The 21,137-nt window shown below is 42.2% G+C and overlaps 2 long non-coding RNA genes across 3 annotated transcripts; both read left to right on the forward strand.

Annotated features, from left to right (window-relative positions):
- The first annotated feature begins 753 nt into the window (after positions 1-753).
- Positions 754-4,252, forward strand: LOC103626256 (uncharacterized). 2 transcript variants are annotated; one of them, XR_002262247.3, is made up of 6 exons: positions 754-996; positions 1,210-1,292; positions 1,539-1,581; positions 2,056-2,158; positions 3,323-3,399; positions 3,898-4,251. It is a non-coding gene; the product is annotated as an uncharacterized lncRNA (long non-coding RNA). The 2 variants fall into 2 exon arrangements; XR_002262246.2 differs by lacking the exon at positions 754-996 and having other exon boundaries at positions 1,024-1,292; positions 3,898-4,252.
- Positions 4,253-4,264: 12 nt separating this feature from the next.
- Positions 4,265-5,136, forward strand: LOC109939907 (uncharacterized). Its single transcript, XR_002262248.1, has 2 exons — positions 4,265-4,455; positions 4,561-5,136. It is a non-coding gene; the product is annotated as an uncharacterized lncRNA (long non-coding RNA).
- The last annotated feature ends 16,001 nt before the right edge of the window (positions 5,137-21,137 follow it).

Below are 21,137 nucleotides of genomic sequence, written 5' to 3' on the forward strand. Positions count from 1 at the left end.
CGCCGGATCCGAGGCCGAGGCCGCGCCCTTGCCCGGAGGCAGAGCAGTTCTCTGCTCGTGCCCACGCGGAGGCCGAGCGGGCCTGCCTGCGCGCGCGCTGGGTGGCGAGGCCGAACACTACTCACATCTGTGCACATGCAGTCGCTGGGGAGCCCCTCCCGATTTGGCCTGCCTCCCCCGAAATTGCCGGTGTTCTCGCCCCTCCCCGTCGCGCCGCGCGATGCTAGCCGTGATTCCCGCGTTCGCCCGCCCGACGTCTACAAACTTGTTCTGCAGATGCCCCTCCCGCCCATCGTCATCCATCCCCTGCCTTCGCCGCGGACGACCTTCCTTGGCCGCCACCAGGGGGCTTCTGCAGGCGAGCGCGCAGGGGGGAGCTGTGGCCCATGGCGTTCGACTTCACGCCCCGTGCAACCCCTCCTCACCGTGTCGGCACGCTGCTCGTCTTCGTCTCATCTCGTTGGTGCTCCTCCCTCCCTCCTTCCCTCGGGGCCTGCTTCCTCCCCATGGTGTGGTTCTAGATTGTCGACGTCTCAAACCACCTCGATTGGCGACGGCGACGCCCCCTGCCGTGTGGATCCGATCATGGGGCGGCCGCACTGCCACTGCCCGCTCCAACGGCGGCGCGGACCTCGCCGTCTTCGAGCAGTTCGAGCGGATGGTGCATTGGCTTCTACGTTCCTATGTCTTTGGATACGTTGCTCTGAAATGATGCTCTGTTCAACAATTAATAACTAGCTCTGAAATGATGCTCTAGAATTAGCTAATTCCACCTGATTCTTAGTCGGTGCCTCGTTCTTTCCTTGGTTTTTTTTGCTTCTGTTGCCTCTGCTATATGAAATATGAGGTTCTTGATCAATCCTGGTGCTCTGGTGTCGTTGTTTTTCAGGTCCAGGGAGGGCACAATGATGAACCTGTCGAATGGCTTTGCGTAAAATTCAGATTTTTATTACTAAAATATTACTAAAACTGCAGATTCAGTCTGTTGCAAGATATGTAAGTATACACACTGGTCTTAGTATTGTAAGTATTGATGCAATTTGTTTTTGTTTTGTTGATATTGCTTATATTCTGTTTTCTTGATTTAGTTTTATGTTCTCAACGATTACTATTTATGTGCCTTTGCAAGCTAATGGTAGTAACTCCGGTGGGTCATTTTTAACCTTGAAGACCACATCATTATTCTTTTGTTTCCTTACATTTTTACAGTTATGTCCCACTGCAAGCTAATGGTAGTAATCGATGCATTTTTGAAAATCAGGTCTATGCATGGAGTCAGGGTGTCAATCATGGTAATGCTAAACTGCATGTTCTCTTATCTCTTTTTTCTCATCTTATTCCTAATTTTCATTTTGCAAAGATTAGCATGTTCATTTATTTGTTTGATAGGCCCTCAAATGCATATTTGGTACCATTTGGTTGCTTCAAAGACTAATTTTCATTTTGCTTAGATTATTCTTTTGTTTTCTTACATTTTTATTGTTATGTCCCACTGCAAGCTAATGGTAGTAATTGATGCACAATATTTTGAAAATCAGGAGCCAGGGTGTCAAGCATGGTTCTGGTAATACTAAACAGCAGGTTCTCTTAACTCTTTTTTCTCATTTTGTTCCTATTTTCATTTTCCAAAGATTAGCATGTACATTTATTTGTATGATAGCCCTGAATTGCATATTTGGTATCATTTGGTTGCTTCAAAGAGGTGCATCACCGGCCAAGGCTTTCATTGCCGAGGGAAAGTTTGCTGTTGATCCAGTTGATAATTGTTGCCTCCTCTCCTATTGCTTTGCTCTTTCACATTTTGTTGATGGGCTAGCTTTTGTTCATGACAGCGCACAAGAGTTTAGGTATAGTTGTAGGTGTGAATTCAAATTTTGAAGTAGATAGTGGGCATCCAATTCTGATATGAGGTTTCAATATGGAATATTCCATAATTTTATTGTGTGTGTTTGGCTGAAGTAGGGCACATGATTGGAATATGAATTCAAAAACAGTTTGGGCATTTTGCAGCTATAATACGTCATGCTAACAAAACTTCTTACAATTGTTTTCCAGCTATAATACGTCATAACCAGCCTGAAGTTTGGGCATTTTGCTTGGGAAATGGCTATGCTGGATTGAAGGATGCTCTTGGTTCAAATGATTCCAGACTTCAAAGGTATGACATGATAATAGCACATTTAGCATTCTGCAACACATGTTATGCAATCAGGTTATTTTCATAAAATGGTGTCATAGACTATAGACATGGGGTAGATGGAGTGATTCATTCGGCGCTGCCACAAAAAAAACTAACAATGTACGTCACACCATTTCCTTTTTATACTGTAAGCACTAGCTGGTACATAAAGAATAAATGGCACCCAGAATTTTGCTAAATAAAAGGCACCCAGGACTTTACTGAAAGAACATGATGTGATATTGTGATGTTACACTTTAGCTTGAAATCTTGCAGAAATGCAGCAGCAATGAGTCCATGTATTTTAGTTTTCACCAATATCTTACTAAAGATGACTTGCCAAAAATATTCTCCATTTATGGAGCTTACCCATGAATATTGAGATTCAAGACTGAAGAGTAACAAATGGCTATTATGCTAGCTATTTCACTGCTTACAGTATGAATCTTCACTCTTATGATGTTTTTCTATATTTTTGTAGAATTTGCTAAAGTGCAGGGCATTCATAAAATGCAGGTATAGAAAATAGATTGGAGCTCAATATACATAATTACTACAAAAATGCTGAAAATGAGTAGCTTCTAGAAACATTAGACCGATTACTCTGACTAAGGTCCTAAAAGTCGTGCTAGCAGAATTTATGGTCCCATTTACAAGACATTAAAAAGGAAAAACTGGAATACCTGTTTACACATGCATCGAGTTCCTCAACTATGAGTAGGAAAACTGTTTGTTTCTGCTAATAAATGTGCATGTTGGCTTCAATTATCTACCTGGAATGAATTGTGTCCTTAAAACTGACACAAGCCTGTTAGATGACCTTTGTTTGGGTTACCTGCTACACTTTCTTAGCTATGTTGTGGAATCATTTTTGTGGATCTTTTTAATCAGTTCTATCAGATTTGTTTATGGATTGGGAAAATTGTTTCTTGGTGTATCATGAAATGACTTACAAATGCATTTTAAAGAGTTTTGGCACTACTACACGAAGCCTTGATATGTTGTGCACTTGCATACAAACACTATCCAGTGAACTGATCATAGATTTTTTCTTTAATTGATCTGCTACACTTTACTGATCACACTTGCTCTTATATATTTTTTGCTTGAGTAATGATGCTTACTTGCTTAGTACTCTTTCAGTTCCAAATTATATTTCACATGCATGTCGCTAGCCGGGATGCTACTTCAGTGAGACATTGAAGCCCATATCAGAAGAGGTGTGCAATCTCGATGTTGTACTATCTAGATTTCATTTCAAGGAGCACCAGTACAGTAGTTCCAAAATTTAAATTCTGCACGAATCTGATGGTTTGTTTGAATTGTAATTTGGACCGAGGCGAAATCTACTATCTCATGCCAAGGTGACACTGGTGTTTGAGGTTCAGTAACTTGAGTTGCTAAAGGTCATGTGATTATGATTGTCCCAGATTACTAATTGCAAATAGTATAACATATGTACATGATAGGGATTAGATTTACAGAGAATGATAGAAAATTTTCTAGCTGTTAATTTTTTTACTTGTGCCAATTTGTATATACGTAGAATTTACAAACTGATTACAAATTACAGGTTACTAGACTATGAAATAAAAACCTACAGAACCTTTAGTCAAATATATATGAAAAAAACTTTAGTACAAATATATATATGAAAAAATGGGATGGAGAAACTGGTAATTCGAGTTACTGAACTCTTTGTTGTTTTGGAATAGCAGCACCAGGCAAGAGTTGGAGAACTAGGAGTCTTCGGCTGTCGCTACGGCCTTCGGATTGCTCCTGTATTCTTCAATGGACAATCCTTGACACGGTCACATAAGCACAACAAGAGGAGAACCCCGACCACAGTTCCCAGTCCAAGGGCGACGATGGCGGATTTGCTTTTATTGCTGAACAATGGGAACCCTCTGTGGGTGACCGCTTGCTCGAGCCATTATTTGAATTCAAGCTCCTCATCTGTGTGAAGCTGACAGGTAGCTTACCGCTGAAAGAATTGTTTGAGAGGTCAATGTTGAAGCAGTTGTCTAGCTTCCCTAGCCATGGCGGGATATTCCCATCTAACTTGTTACATGAAATTTCCAGCACATTGAGGCTTCCCAAGCTCTGTAGCCACGGGGGAATTACGCCGATGAGCAGACAGTTTGTTAGGATGAGCACCTGCATTGTCTCACCGCCGCGGAAATTCCTGGTCAGCACCAAGCTTGTCAGGTTGGGCAGGTGTTGCAAGACCTGCAATGTCTATGCCAGGTTGTGAAACTATTCCTGGTCAGCGAGAGGTACGACAGGGATCTCAACTCCTTGAAGCTCTCCGGTATCCCCCCCCACGAGCTTGTTCCTTGTAAGATTCAGTGTCCTCAACTTGGTGCACACACTGATGCCAGGAGCTATAGCGCCACTCAGATAGTTGGTTCCAACATCAAAAGTATTAAGCTTCGGCAGCAAGCTGGAGTCGATAGCAATCTCACTAGAGAGCGAGTTGTTCCTCAAGCTGATTACCCTCAGCAGTGGAGAACTTTACAGGGAAGCGGGCAACTCACCATCCAGCCTATTGGTGGCCAGGTTTACGAACTCTAGCCTCCTCATCTCTCCAAAGACATCAGGGATGGAGCCTGTGAACTTGTTATAGGACAAGTCAAGTTGCATGATCTGAGAGAGGTTACCAAGGTCACTGCCGAGGTTGCCAGTGAACTGATTTTCATGTAAGCTCACTCTCCTCAGGTTGGGCAACGTGTACAGGTCGTCGGGATCCCGGTGAAATAGTTGTCGTCGAGGGAGAGCTCTGTGAGCACCCTGCACCGACATCAGAGATGCAGGATGTACATCGGTACATGTGTGTTGGTTTTTTGTTTAACCTTCTTTATAATATTTGCAAGTTGCTTTAAAATTGAGTGCTCATAAGATGCATCAAAATGTTTCCTATCCAAAGCTCGTATACTATAATTGTTTCATGAACTTAATTTGTTGACACATGACTACTATAAAGTTCTAGATACAGCTTAATTTTGGTTAATACCACAACACAGGATCATATATATATATTATTGTTGCAATATTTTTTTCCGTCGCAACGCACGGGCATTCACCTAGTAAAATTTATAAATCTTTTGCACTGTTAAAAATCAATAAAATTTGTATTACGTACCAAAGATGACCTTGCTGATCCCAACAATATTATTGGCTAGATTCGCCACTACTATAAGAGGCATCCATCCAAATGTCTGTGCACAAATGCCTAGACTATTGGAGAAAGCCTTATTTATGTGTCAATGCGTGAACACGCGTATTTCAGCCAGAGAGAAAAGGTGCAAACGTGGAAATAAATGGGTGGAGTAACAAATAAAGCCTCTGCCAGGATTTGACCCCAAGATCTCGACTTTATACCATGTTAGAGTGGACGCACTAACCAGTTCAACCCAAAATCTTAAACTGATGGGAGAAGATAGGCAATTCACTTATTCAACACTACCATCCCTTCAACTTTAAGGCGATTGTTATATCGGAAAATGTGTATGCTATGTATTACTATATCTACCGTATTCAACCAAGATAGCATATGAGTAGAGTATCATAGATCATTAGCATTAGCAGGGTAGCAGAAAAAAATGCGCCGATGTAGTGAAAATAGTCGAATGTCCACGGATTCACTCATTCACCTCAAGTTTGTTATGGATCAACATCACAGAACAACAATGTCCCCATGGTATCCACACGTATGTGGATGAAACGTCGTGAGGCTGGTATGCTAGCACCACATGTGCAATGAGAGAAATGACAACGTTATCTTGAGTGTGTGTAGCCCTAGGGAGAGCAGACGTGGCGGCTAAAATGATCTCTTAAACATGTTGCTAATGGGATTTTACTCTAAATGTCCATTAGCATTCTCATGGATCATGGTTGTCTCTTGGATATATATTCAATAATCTCACTCTTACACTAGAGTCAATCATCCATGCAATTGTACCACCCCTTAAGTGTGTGACATGTAGGTTCCTGTGTAGACGGTGTTGGTTGAGGGAGATCAAAACAAAGCAACATAATTAAAAACATGGGACCTTCGTCCCTTTAATTTGTCTCCAATCGATAGACAAATTAAAGGGAGAATGTTATTATAATTATGATTCTAAAAGATAGAGTGAATAAATTCAATCAAGGAGAATCTTTATTGTCGTGTTCCTTGTAATATCTTTCCCTTATTACAAATGAATACAGTTATACCATCGGATACCTAGAAAGCAATTTGAAGGTAGAAGTTGGTATAGCTTCAGATGTAGAGCCGACAGATATCGTGTGCGTATGTGAACAACCGTCCCCTGTGTATGGGCATTATTCATCTATTTATAGGGTCGGCCTAGTATACTACTATGTATTAAATTACAACCATAGCCTTGAGCCCTATACATGTAGCTACAAACACTGATGGGGGTAGCATAGTCATTTCCTCCTGAAGCGGTGACACACACATTGGTGGGTTCATCCTTCATCTCTAGGTCACCTTCTTCGGTTCTGGTAATATGCTTCATTTGAGCACCTAAGTCGAAGCGTCTTCCTCTTTACTTTTGACCTGTATTAATGTCCTTCGACAAACATATATTAGTTACTCCTGAAACAAATTGTAAAATGGTCAATATAAATTATCTTTGAGGACCTTCGGCAGAGACATTCCCCCAATAGTAGCCTCTCGCGGGATAAGTTTGTTTTTCCATAATGTGATCAAACCACGAAACAGACGAAGGCCTTGTGCCGAAGGTCAAAAACACCTTCCTCGAGCATATTATTAAAAACAAAGTTATATAACCATCCCCTTGGACAACATATGACAAAGGAAAAACTTGAATTGGCGGTCCATAGGGCAATGAGTGAGGATGTCATGATTCCTCGGCTTTTGTGCCCACCTACCTATATAACTCGGCGAATTGCATGTGAGCCACACGATATCTACTACTTGCACCAACCTGCTGATGTTAGATTCTCTGCCTCCAAAGCTCTTTTTACTCTTCCTATTTTCTTGTGAGCTTCAGGAATTTGAGAGTTCGACATTCTTCGGATGGCTAGGATCCGGTCAAATGCTAAAATATCAACTCTGACATCTTTAGAGGCACTTCAAAGAGACGAAGACTCTCCCAATATCGTTGTTATGGAATCTGTGAGCTTAGCACCTATTTTGAAAGTGGTCAAGGCATCAGCTGAGCCGAAGAAGAGAAAGGTCAATGAAGCCACTGACGAGGGGATAATTTAGAGGAGAAAGCTTCCGACGCTGGGGAAAATGTCACAGAAGAAAAAGAATATGACCATCGATCGCCAAAGCTCATCTATATTGACATTGGACAGTCCGTTGTTAAACCCAACGAGGTAAAAGTTTTGAAAAAGCTTGGGTATATTGATGATAAGAGCTTGATCCGTTTTACCGGTGAAGAAACTACTCCTAAGCTATAAGATGATGAAATTGTGGTGTTTAAAAGCTTCTTTTAGGTAGGGCTTCGACTGCCTATGTACAAGATGATTACTAAGTGCAACATAAATATGAAATCTACATGCATCAATTAACACTAAATGTGATAGTCAGGCTCAACATTTTTATATGGGCCATGCAAAGTCAAGGTGCATGTGTTGATGCCGAAGCCTTCTGTAGAGTACATGAGCTACACTACCAGATGAAGGTTGGGCCCTCCGATAAGCTGCATAATAACTTCAGGTGCTATAACTTATCCTACCGCAAAGATTCGAGGTTTTATGTGCTGGCCTACCAGACGAAGTGGGCAAAAGAATGGTTTTATGTCAAGGTGAAAGGGAAATAGGGTCAAACCTTTTCCTAAATGATTTTGGTGGTTGAATTGCCCAACACAAATAATTGGACTAACTAGTTTGCTCTAGATTATAAGTTCTACAGGTGCCAAAGGTTCAACACAAACCAATAAAAAGTCCAAGAAAGGGTTCAAATAAAAAAGGAGCAAAAGAAACCGAAGGCAGTCCTGGTCTGGCACACCGGACTGTCCGGTGTGCCACCGGATAGTGTCCGGTGCACCAGGGTGAATCCACTCGAACTGCTCAGCTTCGGGTTTCTGGAAATGCCTCTCTGCTATAATTCACCGGACTGTCCGGTGTGCCATGCGGGGCAACGGCTATCAGCGCCAACGGTCGTCTGCAAGAGTGAACAGTGCGTGAATAGTGCACGGGCAGCGCGCGCAGAGTCAGAGCAGGCGCCAGAAGGCGCACCGGACAGTGAATAGTGACTGTCCGGTGAACCACTGGTCTGTCCGGTTGCACCACTTGTTAGAGCTCCAACGGTCGAACCCCAACAGTTGGGTGACGTGGTTGGCGCACCGGACAGTGTCCGGTGGCGCACCGGACTATCCGGTGCGCCCATCGACAGACTGCCTCCCCAACGGCCACTTTGGTGGTTGGGGCTATAAATACCCCCCAACCACCACACTTCAAGGCATCCAAGTTTTTTAGCCAACACATTCAATACAAGAGCCAGTACATTCAATACAAGACACAAATAGATTGAATCAAAGCCTCTCCAAGTCCCAATTCTACTCAAAGCAATTAGTGACTAGAAGAGAGAGTTTATAAGAGTCCCAATTCTAACGCTAACTCCGGCTTGTAGTGGTGCTTAAAGTTTATAAATTTTAGATTTGCCTATTCACCCCCTCTAGGCGACTTTCAATTGGTATCAGAGCCCGGTACTTCATTAGAGCCTAACCGCTCAAAGTAATGTCAGGAGATCACGCCAAGAAGGAGATGGTGACCGGCGAGAAGCCCGCCATAAGCCACGGGAAGGCTCCATCGGGAGAGTCCGGCAACAAGATGAAGGAATCCCCTTCACACAACAAGTCGCATCGGAGCGGCGAGAAGAAAAATAAAATGAAGAAGGTGGTCTACTACGAGACCGATTCTTCATCACCTTCTACATCCGGCTCTGACGCGCCGTCCGTCACTTCTAAGCGCCATGAGCGCAAGAAGTTTAGTAAGATCCCCCTACGTTATCCCCGCATTTCTAAACGTACTCCATTACTTTCCGTCCCACTAGGCAAACCACCGGTTTTTTACGGTGAAGATTATTGTATGTGGAGTAATAAAATGAGGCATCACCTAACCTCACTCCACACTAGTATTTGGGATGTTGTTGAGTTTGGAGCACAGGTACCATCCGTAGGGGATGAAGGATACGATTCGGACGAAGTTGCCCAAATCCGGCACTTCAACTCCCAAGCCACCACTATACTCCTCGCCTCTCTAAGTCAAGAGGAGTATAATAAGGTGCAAGGGTTGAAGAGTGCCAAGGAGATTTGGGACGTTCTCAAAACCGCGCACGAAGGAGACGAGGTGACCAAGATCACCAAGCGGGAAACGATCGAGGGGGAGCTCGGTCGGTTCATGCTCAACCAAGGAGAGGAGCCACAAGCCATGTACAACCGGCTCAAGACCTTGGTCAACCAAGTGCGCAACCTCGGGAGCACAAAATGGGATGACCATGAAATAATCAAGGTTATTCTTAGATCACTCGTTTTTCTTAATCCTACTCAAGTACAATTAATTCGTGGTGATCCTAGATACAAGCTAATGTCTCCCGAGGAGGTTATAGGAAAGTTTGTGAGCTTTGAATTAATGATCAAAGGCTCCAAAAAATCATCGAGCGAGGCGCCACCTCTACACCCGAGGTGCAACCCGTCGCCTTCAAAGCGACAGAGAAGAAGAAGGAAGAGTCTATGTCGAGTAGGCTTCCCATCGACGCCTCCAAGCTCGATAATGAGGAGATGGCGCTCATCATCAAGAGCTTCCGCCAAATCCTCAAGCAACGGAAGGGGAGAGAATACAAACCCCGTTCCAAGAAGGTTTGCTACAAGTGTGGTAAGCCCGGTCATTTTATTGCTAAATGTCCATTATCTAGTGATAGTGACAGGGGCGACGACAAGAAGGGAAAGAGAAGAGAAAAGAAAAGATACTACAAGAAGAAGGGCGGCGATGCCCATGTATGCCGGGAGTGGGACTCCGATGAGAGCTCCACCGACTCCTCCTCCGACGAGGACGCCGCAAACATCACCGTCAACAAGGGTCTCCTCTTCCCCAACGTCGGCCACAAGTGCCTCATGGCAAAGGACGGCAAAAAGAAGGTAAAATCTAGAGCCTCCACTAAATATGCAACATCTAGTGATGAGGAGAACTCTAGTGATGATGAGGATAACTTGCTTGCCCTTTTTGCCAACCTAAACATGCAACAAAAGGAAAATTGAATGAATTAATAGGTGCTATTCATGAGAAGGGTGAACTCTTGGATAGCCAAGAGGACTTCCTTATTAAAGAAAACAAGAAGCATGTTAAGGTTAAAAATGCTTATGCTCAGGAAATAGAAAAATGTGAAAAATTGACTAGTGAGCTAAGCACTTGCCATGATATTATCTCAAACCTTAGAAATGAAAATGCAAAATTAATTGCTAAGGTTGAGAAGTTAGATGTTTGTGATGATTCAATTGTTAGTCTTAGAAATGACAATGCTAGTTTGATTACTAAGATTGACAAGTTGAATGCATCACTCTCTAGCCTTAAAATTGAGAATGAAAAAATAATTGCTAAGGCTAAAGACTTAAATGTTTGCAATATTTCTATTTCCAATATTAGAGATGAGAATGCTATTTTACATGATAAGATTGATGAATTAAATGCTTGCAAACCCTCTACTTCTACTATTAGTCATGTCTCTATTTGCACTAGATGTAGAGATGTTAATGTTGATGCTATCCATGATCACATTGCTATGATTAAACAACAAAATGATCATATAGCAAAATTAGATGCTAAAATTGTCGAGCATGAATTAGAGAATGAAAAATTTAAATTTGCTCGTAGTATGCTTTATATTGGGAGACGCCCTGGCATTAAGGATGGCATTGGCTTCCAACAGGGAGGCAATGTCAAGCTCAATGCCCCTAAGAAATTGTCTAACTTTGTTAAGGGCAAAGCTCACATGGTTCAGGATAACGAGGGCTATATTTTATATCCTGCTGGTTATCCCGAACATAAGATTAGGAGAATTCATTCTAGGAAGTCTCACTCTGGCTCTCATCATGCTTTTATGTATAAGAGTGAGGCATCTAGTTCTAGGCAATCCACTCATGTTAAATTGCCTAAAAAGAAATCTCCTATTGCATCAAATGATCATAACATTTCATTTAAGACCTTTGATGCTTCATATGTTTTAACTAACAAATCAGGCAAAGTAGTTGCCAAATATGTTGGGGCCAAACACAAGGGCTCAAAGACTTGTGTTTGGGTACCCAAGGTGCTTGTTTCTAATGTCAAAGGACCCAAGACCATTTGGGTACCTAAGAACAAGGCCTAAATTTGTTTTGTAGGTTTATGCATCCGGGGGCTCAAGTTGGATAATTGATAGCGGGTGCACAAACCACATGACTGGGGAGAAAAGGATGTTCTCCTCCTATGAGAAAAACCATGATCCCCAAAAAGCTATCACATTCAGGGATGGAAATCAAGGTTTGGTCAAAAGACTTGGTAAAATTGCTATATCTCCTGACCACTATATTTCCAATATTTTTCTTATAGATTCTTTAGATTACAATTTGCTTTCTGTTTCTCAATTATGCAAAATGGGTTACAACTGTCTTTTTACGGATATAGGTGTTACTGTCTTTAGAAGAAGTGATTATTCAGTAGCATTTAAAGGAGTATTAGAGGGTCAGCTATACTTAGTTGATTTTAATAGAGCTGAACTCGATACTTGCTTAATTGCTAAGACTTATATGGGTTGGCTCTGGCATCGCCGACTAGCCCATGTTGGGATGAAGAATCTTCACAAGCTTCTAAAGGGAGAACACATTTTGGTACTAACAAATGTTCATTTTGAGAAAGACAGGATTTGTAGCGCATGTCAAGCAGGGAAGCAAGTTGGTGTTCATCATCCACACAATAGCATCATGACGACTGACAGGCTGCTTGAGCTACTCCACATGGATCTATTCGGCCCGATTGCTTACATAAGCATCGGCGGGAGTAAGTATTGTCTAGTTATTGTGGATCATTATTCTCGCTTCACTTGGGTGTTCTTATTGCAGGAAAAATCTCAAACCCAAGAGACCTTAAAGGGATTCTTGAGACGGGCTCAAAATGAGTTCGACTTAAGGATCAAAAAGATTAGAAGCGATAATGGGACGGAGTTCAAGAACTCTCAAATTGAAGGCTTCCTTGAGGATGAGGGCATCAAGCATGAGTTCTCTTCTCCCTACACGCCACAACAAAATGGTGTAGTGGAGAGGAAGAATAGAACTCTACTTGACATGGCGAGGACCATGCTTGATGAGTATAAGACTTCGGATCGGTTTTGGGCGGAAGCAATCAACACCGCTTGCTACGCCATCAACCGTCTCTACCTTCACCGAATCCTCAAGAAGACATCTTATGAACTCCTCACCGGTAAAAATCCCAATGTTTCATATTTTAGAGTCTTTGGTAGCAAATGTTTTATTCTTGTTAAAAGAGGTAGAAAATCTAAATTTGCTCCTAAGGCTGTAGAAGGCTTTTTACAAGGATATGATTCAAACACAAGGGCATATAGAGTCTTTAACAAGTCCACTGGACTAGTTGAAGTTTCTTGTGACATTGTGTTTGATGAGACTAATGGCTCTCAAGTAGAGCAAGTTGATCTTGATGAGCTAGATGATGAAGAGGCTCCATGCGTCGCGCTAAGGAACATGTCCATTGGGGATGTGTGTCCTAAGGAATCCGAAGAGCCTCCACAAGCACAAGATCAACCATCATCTTCCATGCAAGCATCTCCACCAACCCAAGAAGAGGATCAAGCTCAATATGATGAGAATGAAGATCAAGAAGATGAGCCACCTAAAGAGGAGGGAAATGATCAAGGGGGAGATGCCAATGATCAAGACAAGGAAGATTATCAGGGTCCAAGACCGCCTCACCCAAGAGTCCATCAAGCAATACAACAAGATCACCCCATGAACTCCATCCTCGGCGATATTCATAAGGGGGTAACCACTCGATCTCGTGTTACTTATTTTTGTGAACATTACTCCTTTGTGTCTTCTATTGAGCCATACAGGGTGGAAGATGCATTAAGGGATTCGGATTGGGTGTTGGCAATGCAAGAGGAACTCAACAACTTCACTAGGAATGAGGTATGTCATCTTGTTCCATGTTCTAATCAAAATGTTGTAGGAACCAAGTGGGTCTTCCGCAACAAGCAATATGAGCATGGTGTGGTGACAAGGAACAAAGCCCGACTTGTGGCCAAGGGATATTCACAAGTCGAAGGTTTGGATTTCGGTGAAACCTATGCACCTGTAGCTAGGCTTGAGTCAATTCACATATTACTTGCCTATGCTACTTACCATGGCTTTAAGCTCTATCAAATGGACGTGAAGAGTGCCTTCTTCAATGGACCAATTAAGGAAGAGGTCTATGTTGAGCAACCTCTCGGCTTTGAAGATAGTGAGTACCCTAACCATGTGTATAAACTCTCTAAGGCGCTTTATGGGCTCAAGCAAGCCCCAAGAGCATGGTATAAATGCCTAAGAGATTTCCTTATCTCTAATGGCTTCAAAGTCGGAAAAGCCGATCATACTCTCTTTACTAAAACAATTGCAAATGATTTTTTGTATGCCAAATTTATGTTGATGATATCATATTTGGGTCTACTAACAAATCTACTTGTGAAGAGTTTAGTAGGATCATGATTCAAAAATTCGAGATGTCTATTTGTTCAAGAGGTTTTCAAAAATTGGTATCTAAAATATTTGATCTTCTTTCAATTTGTAAAACCCTCTTGAACACTAAGAGGAGAATTTCATTAAGGAGGAGTTTTGTTTAGTCAAAGGAAAAGCATTTGATACCTTTGACTATTTGCAAAAGACTTTGAAAAAGAATTTCCAAAACATTTGCAAAAGCAAAACAAGTGGTCCAAGCGTGGTCCAAAATGTTAAAAGAAAGAAAGCAATCCATGCATATCTTATGAAAATTTAAATTGGTTTAATTCCAAGCAACCTTTGCACTTACCTTATGCAAACTAGTTCAATTCTGCACTTATATATTTGCTTTGGTTTGTGTTGGCATCAATCACCAAAAAGGGGGAGATTGAAAGGGAAATAGGGTCAAACCTTTTCCTAAATGTTTTTGGTGGTTGAATTGCCCAACATAAATAATTGGACTAACTAGTTTGCTCTAGATTATAAGTTCTACAGGTGCCAAAGGTTCAACACAAACCAATAAAAAGTCCAATAAAGGGTTCAAATAAAAAAGGAGCAAAAGAAACCGAAGGCAGCCCTGGTCTGGCGCACCGGACTGTCCGGTACACCACCGGACAGTGTCCGGTGCACCAGGGTGAATCCACTCGAACTCCTCAGCTTCGGGTTTCTGGAAATGCCTCTCCGCTATAATTCATCGGACTGTCCGGTGTAGCACCGGATTGTCCGGTGTGCCATGCGGAGCAACGGCTATCAGCGCCAACGGTCGTCTGCAAGCGTGAACAGTGCGCGGACAGCGCGCGCAGAGTCAGAGCAGGCGCCAGAAGGCGCACCAGACAGTGAACAGTGATTGTCCGGTGGCCCCACTTGTCAGATCTCCAACGGTCGAACCCCAACGGTTGGGTGACATGGCTGGTGCACCGAACAGTGTCCGGTGGCGCACCGGACTGTCCGGTGCGCCCGTCGACAGACAGCCTCCCCAACAGCCACTTTGGTGGTTGGGGCTATAAATACCCCCCAACCACCACACTTCGAGGCATCCAAGTTTTCCAGCCAACACATTAAATACAAGAGCTAGTACATTCAATACAAGACACAAATAGATTGAATCAAAGCCTCTCCAAGTCCCAATTCCACTCAAAGCAATTAGTGACTAGAAGAGAGAGTTTTACCCGTGTTCTTTGAGCTCTTGCGCTTGGATCGCTTTTCTTCTTCCCCATTTCTTGTTTCCAAGACATTTGTAATCAAAGCAAGAGACACCAATTGTGTGGTGATCCTTGTGGGGACTGAGTGTCCCAATTGATTGAGGAGAAAAGCTCACTCGGTCTAAGTGACCGTTTGAGAGAGAGAAAGGGTTGAAAGAGACCTGGTCTTTGTGACCACCTCAACGGGGAGTAGGTTTGCAAGAACCGAACCTCGGTAAAACTAATCATCGTGTCACTCTCGCTAATTGCTTGTGATTTGTTTTTCGCCCTATCTTTCGGACTCGCTTTTATTTCTAACGCTAACCCCGGCTTGTAGTGGTGCTTAAAGTTTATAAATTTCAGATTTGCCTATTCACCCCCCTCTAGGCGACTTTCACAAGGCAAACACGAAGAAAAGAGAAGAATTCAAAGATATTGTGATGAGGCCATTAAAATTAAGCTTTGACTAGAAGAGGCTAATTTGCAACGTGAGTGGAGCTGCCCAAACGACTAATATCACTTTCAATACTATGATGGATAGAAATGATACCCTAGACTTGGTCCAAGAATTCCTTGCAAATAGAGTAACCCTAGTTCGTCAGTTCCCCTCTTGAACTGATTAGCTACCATACCCAATCGGGGCTCACTGCTAGACCCCAAACTCAATATTGGTCAAAGGTATGAGTTTTCATCCTCGTTCCTAGTCTTGTCGTGTCTTCAGGACACAAGCATGGAGTACAAACCTTCACAGTGTGCACACTAAGCTGGTATAGGGGCACTTACTGAGCTAGCCTTCTCAAGTGAGGCTATCTACAGTTCTTCTCTACTAGGTCAGTCTGTAAGCCAAGACAAGTCTTACTTGCACCCAATAGGCTAGATCTAGATTGAAGCTCATCACACTCATCTAGTAGGGTGGCATACTTGGTATGCAATGTGGTCATGTTCGACATGTGAAGAGCGCACTCATCACATTCTATCTCGTCGAACACCATGACAAAAGCTTTAGCAGACTCAAGCTCCATATGCATGCTCTCATACTTGCTCTTGTACACTTTCCTCTCACGAGCAACAAGCCTAAGCAACTTGTCTTGGCTAGGCAAAGCAACTATTAGCTCATCTACCACAACATCGAGATCATTGGTGGAAAGTGATACCTCAAAGGTGGACTCGTCCTAGATGTCCTTATCGCCGCCACCAACCACATCCTCACTAAGTGCCATGGTGTAGAGGCCTCCAGTGGTATCAACAAAGAAGCAGAGTCCATTGAGCTTGTCCTCGACCCGCCTCTCGAGCTCATCATCGCTCGAGGAAGAAGTAGATTGTCGGAGTTGTAGTCGAGATCACTGAGGGAGGAAAGTAAGGTGCACAACTTGATCTTGGCCTTGTGGAGGTACTTCTATTTGAGTGCCTCCTTGTAGAACCTCCCCATGGACTTGTGCTTGTCGGAGGTGTACTTACGCTTGTTGTTGTGCTGACCGGAGTGGTGGTCACTCTTGTCGACCTCTAACTTGCCCTTCATCTAGAGGCAGCTGGCGATGAAGTGGTTGGGGTCGCCACAATTGAATCATCCATGCTTGGACCCGTCACACCACCGATTTTAGCGATTGTTTTGGAACCGCATGAACCGACTCGCAACAAGCACCAACTCCTCATACTTAAGGATCTCCACCTTCTCCTTTATGATGGTCAACAAAGTAGACAAAGAAAATATAGCAGGTGAAGGGTTAGAATAAGAGTCGCCTCTAGACACTAGGTCCATGGTGGGTGCACCAGGGTTCTCAATCTTGGTTTGGATGTGGTCATCAATCTCTATGGACTTAATCTTGTTGAAAAGCTCATCCACGATGACAATCTCATAGTTTGGCGACTCGATGATCGCCAAGATCTTCACATCCCAGACCATCCGATCTAGATCATGTAGTAACTTAAGTGCTCTCTCATGATCGTCATAGGGCAGTTGTGCCTTGTTTGCGCGCATCTTGTTCACAAATGACTAGAACCGAGAAAACATGGTGTTGATGGTCTCTCCAGTCAACTACACAAAGTTTTCGTACACTCGTCGGTATGTCTCAAAGAGCCTAGTTTTAACATGACCATTACCCTCATGGAATTTCTCTAGGGTAGACCAGATCTCATGAGCCATACTCAAATGTCCAACTCTTTCAAACTTAGCAAGCGAGAGACACGAGAACAAGGCGTTATGGGCCTTGTTGTTCGAATCATGGAAATCTATTTGTAGAGGCATGATTCGAGCACCTTGGACCTCTTAACCCGGATCAATGCAAATCTCCTAGACTCAATACCCAATACTCTAAAGATATACCGACATGCGGATCTTCCAATATGGGTAGTTCATCCCATCAAAGAACGGTGGTTTGCCAACACCATGTTCCATGTCGCCTTCGTGGATCTAGAATCGATTAGGGTAGAAAGATCCTTAACTAGACCTGATACCAATTAAAGTACCGGTGAGGTGATCAGAGGGGGGAAAATGGGAGCCACAAAAAATTCTCTAGACGAGAGAGCACACGTGACTTGGTCCCAAAATCAAATCGACCCCATGGGACTCCAAAAATTGTGTAACACAATACAAATCAATGTAGTGTCGGTTGACTGCACCAAATTGCTAGCAGAGAACCACTATAGAAAATTGCAGGAAACCAAATTCAAAATTGCACTTCCGAAGGAGCGATAGTGTCGCTCTAATGGCCATGAAATGGTTTGGGATGGTATGGGAGAGCCCCTTGCCCCTCTATTCATAGGAAAGATGGGGGGATTAGTGTGAGGGGGCGAGGATTAGTGGGAGATAAACATGTATTAGCCATGAATAAGTGAAATTAGCTTGCAGAACTCATTGTATGACACCGGAGGCGTATATATACGTAAGAGCATATGGAAAATTATTAAGAAAATATTTGTAGGGATTTTAAAAATGATTTCGAGGGTATTTCTTAGGAGAAAAATATTTGGAGAAATATAGGTGGAATATTTAGTCAATATTTCTAGAAAGAATTTGAGGGGGACCTCTGGAGAAATATTTGTAGGACATTTTGAGGAGAATTTTGGAGAAAAAATAGACCACTATATTTTCTTTGTTGAGATCAACTCATAAACAAACATTTTGAAACGAAATTTAAAATTTATTTTGAATTTAAAGCAAGTTTGAGAAATTTTCTAGATTTGAATTTTTGGGGTGTTACAGATCTACCCCACTTAAACAGGGGCAAAATGGACCAACTCGTAGAATATGCATCTCACGATCACATGCTCTTCACGAAGTTGCTTCGCCTCGATGCACCATTCGCGAAGACGCCAAGTGCTGCCTCTGATTCCCGCCAGAACCATATCGCCGAATTTTTAGGCCTAAACTCTACGAAACCAGCGAAACTGTAGCGCTAAGTAGTATACTCCATATACGTCCCCCACGTCTTGGACATGTGTCTCGCCAGTCTGCGACCACAACAGCAACACGATCTACTCCTCCACGTTCTCGCACTGGTGCATGTCCCAAGTGTCAGCCACCATGGTTAGTCACCCGACTTCTCTAGTGCCTCAATCAAGACCCAGGGTTTGTCCTTTGCCGCTCCTGACCCATCGACATAAACCCGCATAATCTTCACCTTCATCGTCGACCACCATCCCTGGACTGCACACATACATACCACAAGCTGAGAGACATGGTTGCACAACACAAACTCGTACTCTAGTTAGTCCACTGACTTACACCAAAGCACCACTCATGTTGACAATCACAACAGACATGTCAACCTTATGTTTGCAGTTTTATTACTTTGAACTTGATGAAAATTCTAAGTATAAATTGTCAAAGTAAATTATTAAAGTTATATGTTACTGAAGAAAAAAATATGTGCAAGATCAACGAAATACGCATTGTCACACTTCTTATTTTCAATACAATATATCATTGTAATTTGATTTAAACTTGCATGAAGTTGTGTATGACTAAGACCTTATTCTTAAGATTCTGATTGTCATAAGACATAGGTGTATATAATTCCTTGCAATTTATTTCTATTGCAACAAACAATGAATTAGTTTTGAGGCACAAAAGTGCAAATAATATTCAAAATATACAAGTGTTAAGGTTATTGAGACAGGAAGACTATGATTTGCAATAAATTATTAATTGCACTTGATTTTAAGTTATTCTTGGATTAAATCGTGTGTGCATGGATGTGAATATATAATTGTATTTTAGCATGCCTTTGGTGAGTATTTGTTAATATGTGGATTAATTATGATGCTCATCTTTATTAAAGATTGTGGAAAAGGGGGAGAAAGTTTATCTCTTTTGTGTTCTTGATGAATTCATTGTCTAAGGAGGAGAATTTTGACACACATACTGCACAACATTGCATGTTTATCTTATTTTCGAGAGGGAGATTTTGATTTAGATCATTTGCTGACCTTTTTTCTTTTATTTTGGCTTTTAATCTAAAATAAATTTTGCAAGTGAATGACAATGTTTAGTGTTTATGTGGTGTTGTTAATGCTTTTATCAAGAGGGAGATTGTGAAATCATGTGTGATGAAAATATTGTTCTAGTCGACAATGGAACATTATAATTAATTGTTATTGACATAGCAAAGTGATTTACATACTTCTAAACGTAATGCATGTGTGCAAATATATGTTTTTGGTATTTATGTAATGCATTCATGTAAGTAGTGTTGCATGGATTAACCTTGAGTCAGATCGTGGACTTGCGTGTGTTATTCATGTGCAAGTGTTGCTTGAGGTGGAACAAGAAAAAACATCAATTCTATTAAATCTATGAGGGTTGGCGTTCTTATATGTATTAAGTGCGTCGGTTTATTCCAACCTACATACTTAGCTTTAAGTTCGTCGACTGAGTGTTGGGATGACGTGCTTAAGTTTAAGTACATCGGCTGAGGGTCCAACGATATACTTAAGCTTTAAGTATGGCAACCGAAGTGGCAAACATTCTTAAGTTTTGGGCTAGTTCTGACTCGCGTCCAACTCTTTATCTTCGCTTGCTCATATCTATTCCTACCCGCCACTGCCAACCTCATCCCATCGCTGCTGAGTTGAGCTCCTCACTGCGTTGTGCTCATCCTACCACCAACGAGCAGGTCAGGCGCACCACTGTTCTCCTCCCTGCGTCGTTGTGGTCCTTCCCACGACACCTTTGCCAAGCGCCCATGCGGCCTTCGCCGAGAATAGTGCCACCACTACACCCGTCGTGCTCTCCCCTTCGTCGTGCTCCTCCCTCTGCCCCTCGTCAGCATGTCCCGCACGGCCACTTTGCCTAGTGCCCACCACTCTGCATGCCACATTGCCACTGTGCCCGCCGACGCTCTTCATGCTCATTAAGTACGTTGGTGTGTGATAACCAACATACTTAACATTACGTTGAGTTCGACGTACTTACTTATTTAAGTATGTCAAAACTAGTACGTTGGGTAAGAATGTCGGCCTATTAGATTAAGTATGTTAGTTTTTGGCCGACGTTCTTTAAACGTTTTCTCGTAGTGATTCAGATTTCAAGCACAAAAGCACAAAGAATATTCAAAATATGCAAGTGTTAATGAAGTTGAGAAAGGAAGACTATGCTTTGTAACAAATTATTAATGACACTTACTTTTAAGTTATCCTTCAATTAAATTGTGTGTGCATGGATGTGAATGTATAACTATATTTTAGCATGCCTTTGGTGAGTATTTGTTAATATGTGGATTAATTATGATGCTCATCTTTATTAAAGATTGTGAAAAAGGGGAGAAAGTTTATCTCTTATGTATTATTAAGGAATTCACTGTCTATTGAGGATAATTTTGACACATGCACTGCACAACATTGCATGTTTATCTTCTTTTTGAGGGGGGATTTTGATTTAGATCTTTTGCTGATCTTTTTTGTTTTATTTTAGCTTTTAATCTAAAATAATTTTTAAAAGTGAATGGCAATATTTAATGTTTGTGTGGTGTTGCCAATGCTTTTATCAAGATGAAGATTATGAAATCGTGTGTGATTAAAATATTCTGTTAGTTGATATTGTAACATTGTGGTTAATTGTTA

Source organism: Zea mays, chromosome 5 (genome assembly GCF_902167145.1).
Source record: "Zea mays cultivar B73 chromosome 5, Zm-B73-REFERENCE-NAM-5.0, whole genome shotgun sequence".
Taxonomy (NCBI): Eukaryota; Viridiplantae; Streptophyta; class Magnoliopsida; order Poales; family Poaceae; genus Zea; species Zea mays.